Genomic DNA, 4480 nt, shown 5'->3' on the forward strand with positions numbered 1-4480 from the left:
CAGACAAGCCGCTTACCATCTTTTTTTTTTTTTTTAAAGATTTTATTTATTCATTTATTTGAGAGAGTGAGAGAGAGAGAGCACATGAGAGGGGGGAAGTTCACAGGGAGAAGCAGACTCCCCGCCGAGCAGGGAGCCCGATGCGGGACTCGATCCCGGGACTTCAGGATCATGACCTGAGCCAAAGGCAGTCGCTTAACCAACTGAGCCACCCAGGTGCCCGCCGCTTCCCATCTTTGAGCCTCAGGCTGCACATCTCTCAAATGGAGACTCTGTATCTTCCAGGGTTCTGTAGAAGTGAGCGGCAAAATGGATGTCGGGCGGTTTGCGGACTGTAGAATGTTCGGACAGAAAGGCTTGTGCCTGGGAACACACACCATAACAGGAAGGATGCCCAGCTTTGTTTCAGGGTCTATGTCTCCCCTTGGAGGGGGCACCCATAACCCTTGTATTGCGACCACAGCATCGAAGGCAGCTGGGTTCCCGTCTGCTTGTTCAAACCCTCTCCTAAGGGAGGAAACTATTCTGCAAAGTTCTCAAAGATGACTCTTCCCATCCTCCCTCCCTCCCTTCCTTCCACAAATATTTGGAACACCTGCCCTTTGCCAGGTACTGTGCCGGTTGCTGGTCCTGCGGCAGAAATGGAGACAGATATGGGCCTCATCCTCACAGAGCTGACAGTCTAGCCCTTCAAAGTCTCTGCAAACAATTTCTGTTGAATACCTCCAGCAACAGGATGCTCACTACCTTACGTGACAGCCTTTTCCGCATGTTAGTTTTTCCTTATTTAAAGTGTAGTGCTTATTCTGACCTCTGGAGCTATACAAAACAAGTCTAACCCCATTTCCTATGTCAATGCCCTGGAAACGTGGAAAAATAAACATGGTACGCTCAGAAAATATTCTCACTCTCCAGTTTCCACTCGTGAAAGGGAAGCTGATTCTCTGTGAAATCCCTCCAGGTCATGAGGTCAGAGCCGGGGCTATCATCTGGGTGCTTGAGCCCCGTTCCCCGTCCACCTGGGGCAGATGGAAGCTGTGTGGTGGAGACCCACAAAGGGATGCAGGGTCTGGGTTTGCAGGTGGCGAGGGAGGTGGGCCAGAGTGAAGCTGGGGGGGGGTCCTGTCACTCTGGAGTGTGGGGTGTATGTGAGCCATGCTCTGGCGGTCTGCCCAGGACAAGCCACAAGCTCGAGCTCCCGGGTTTCTGCTCTGATTCACAGCTTCCTCTCTTCCCAGAGGAATCCCCTTTATAGCTCTCGAGGCCTGACCCCAGTGTCCCCAAGAATGTCGCCTGACAGCTGCATGAGTGCCCCGCAGCTCCCGCGCCTGGTGCCAGTGGGACGTGCTTGGCGGCTGGGGCCCTGGGAGCCACCTCTCGGGGTGTCAGGGGCGAGCCCAAGCCGCCCTTCCGTCAGCAGGAAGCCCGGCCACAAGCACTTGGACAGGAAGCCCCGGCGCTGGCCGGCTGAGCGAGCTTGGTTCCTCCTGCGTCTGAGGGTCTGGCCCAGTGTGGAGGAAGACCGGCCAGGTGCCGCGGCCCGCGCTGACACGGCTGGGACGTGGGCTCGGGGTGTGAGCGGAAAAGCCCCGGGGAGGCGCGTCCTGGGGGAGGGCGACGGGGCAGCGAGCGGGGCATCCAGCAGACCTGGGCCAGCTGGCTGCCGACGTGCAAAGACCCCTTTGTGACAGTTCCAGGCAAAATGTGTTCACTTGGGTCCAGACCTCCAGCATAAACCCAGGCCGCCTCCAACCTCCAGGCGGCCTCCGCCTCGTGAAAACCCCCTGCAGTCTCCCGGGGTGGGTTGTCCACACATTCCCAGCTTGAAGAATGACTCCTCTCAGGGGAGGACTCTTTCATAACCTACCCGGTTGTATTGTGAGCGAATTAATAAAAAATAGTGTGCTGAGCTGGGGACAAAGGCAGTTTTGCATTCAGGATGACATTTTTGCTTCTCAGTGCTAGGCGTGCCTACTCTCAGGGCAGTCTGTGTATGCAGCCCATGTGTGTGCCCCAAGCACCCCCAGGATTTACAGAGCACTTAAATTTTTTTCACAGGTCACTCCGGGATTTTTACGCCCCCACATTTGCTTCTCACAACCCGATAGGCCAGTAAGAGATGGCTGGTATCTGGGGACCAAGAGGTAAGTCGATTGGCTCAAGGTCATGCAGCTTAACCCCAGGCCACCGCGGCTGCTTTAGAAAGAGAACTTCCCAGGGGCGCCTGGGTGGCTCAGTCGTTAAGCGTCTGCCTTCGGCTCAGGTCATGGTCCCAGGGTCCTGGGATCGAGTCCCACATCGGGCTCCCCGCTCTGCGGGGAGCCTGCCTCTCCCTCTCCCACTCCCCCTGCTTGTGTTACCTCTCGCGCTGTGTCTCTCTCTGTCAAATAAATAAATAAAATCTTTAAAAAAAATAATAATAAAAAAAAAAAGAAAGAGAACTTCCCAGATTACTTTCCAAGTGCTTGAGCATCTCCTCCCTTATCCTGGACTATGTGCTTGCAAGCACCCACCTGCCGGGGGAGGGATGTGCTCTGGGCTGGAGTCTGCAGCTAACAGCCCATTGTTTCGTCAGCGTGCATTTTGGAAAACCTCCTGGGTAACCCTGCCTCTCCTTGCCATCCTCACAGGTTTTTATTTGTGACATTTCAATACTCCAGGTGTTATCATCGTCTATGACCTCTGTGGTTCTGACTCTAGACCCCCGGGATGGCAACTTTTTCTCTAGAGGGCTAGATAGTAACTACTTGAAGTTGTGGGCCATTTGGTGTCTGTTGCAAATACTCAAACGCAGCCCTAGACAACAGGTAAACAAATGGGTACGGCTGTGTTCCAATAAAACTTTATTCACAAAAACGGGCAGTGGGCGCACCCAGGCTGTCGTTCGCTGATCTCTGCTTTTGAACTTGAAGACAGAGACTCTTCTTTGTTCTTATACAACCACGAGCACTCTCCCCACCCCCAGCACCTGTGTGGGGTTGACTGTGTTTTATACCTTGTGCTTAAGAGGAATTCAGTGTTAATTCAATGAGTGAATGCATGAAGGCAAGAGTTTGTCAATGAAACCATTATAGAAGTGGTTAAGTTTTGATTCTGATCCTCATCTGGGAGCTATATAATATGGTTGAGTATAATCTCATTGAGGGGTATTTGTAGGCCTGGTTTAAACACCAGTTCTGCTGCTTCTGCATTATGAAGACCCAGGCGTGTAGCTTAGCCTTCATTCTCAGCTTGCCCATATGAGATTAAGGGTTGTTGTGGAATACCCAGGGAATGCGTGGGAAGCTTGGGGCCCCGAGCTGGGCACACAGGAAGTGCTGAAAAAATGGTGCCACTCGCTACATGGAAGGATGTAGTGTTACCACCGAGAGACAGCCCTCTGTGCTCAGGGTCAGGTTCCAGATGAGGCCTCAGAATTTTCCTTCCATCTGACACATGGAGAGGAGGATATTGTGAGGATAAGTGGAAAGCTACCCTGCAGCCTGGAAAAGGTAGGGGTAGGTAAACCCAGGCGGTTTTGCAGATGGGTCCCCAAGTGGCCCTCCTGGAGGCATCCCGAACTCACTGTCCACCACACACCTCCTCGTCTCTGCTATCCACCTCCCAAGCTGCTCTTTCTTCTCCATCTCCTCAGGTCTCCAGGTAGAAACGTGAGGGTCATCGGCATCAGGCTGGCTCCCTCCTACCCCTAGGCCAGTAGCCACCAAAATAGCCACCTTCCTGGCCCGTCCTGCTCAGCTTCTGAAATTGTCAGTGGTTCCCCATTATGAGGAGGCCAATGTCCGATGATCTCCTTGGGTCTTTCCAGACTCATCCCTTCCCGTGGCATCTTTTTTTTTTTTTTTTAATTTTTTTTATTTATTCATGAAAGTCAGAGAGAGAGAGAGAGAGAGGCAGAGGCAGAGGGAGAGAAGCAGGCTCCCCGCCTAGCAGGGAGCCCGATGCGGAACTCGATCCCAGGACCCTGGGATCATGACCTGAGCCGAAGGCAGATGCTTAACCATCTGAGCCACCCAGGCGCCCCCCTTCCCATGGCATCTTTAGCCGCGTGCTCTGGCCTCACTGGTGGACTTCACTCTAAACATTCCCCTCTCTTGCATTTTTTATCTGTTACCTGTTCCCTTCTTCTCACACCCCGGAACCCCCATCCTGTCCAAGATAGCACAAATCAGCCATTAAACAGTATCCCGTGGCCCCAGAGCTTTTAAACACAGTTTTTAAAAGTGTATCACCCAGTTCTAGTTTGGAACTGAGCTCTGGGAAAATCTGTACCACTGGTATATTTAAAAAAACAATTTTTTTTTTTTTTTCTGCTGAAGGGGAACTTAAATATTATCGATGCTTTCTGTCGAGAAATATCCAGGCCTTGGGCTTACGGGTCAACTCTGTAACAGCAAACATGACGCTTCCAGTCCAGGAGAAGAATGAGGTGACCTGTAAGGATGCCATTTGATTAGATTCTCCTTCCAGAATTCCTCTA

This window comes from Mirounga angustirostris, unplaced genomic scaffold (assembly GCF_029215605.1).
Source record: "Mirounga angustirostris isolate CCGP_5_RB_7025 unplaced genomic scaffold, mMirAng1.0.hap1 SCAF_1, whole genome shotgun sequence".
Taxonomy (NCBI): Eukaryota; Metazoa; Chordata; class Mammalia; order Carnivora; family Phocidae; genus Mirounga; species Mirounga angustirostris.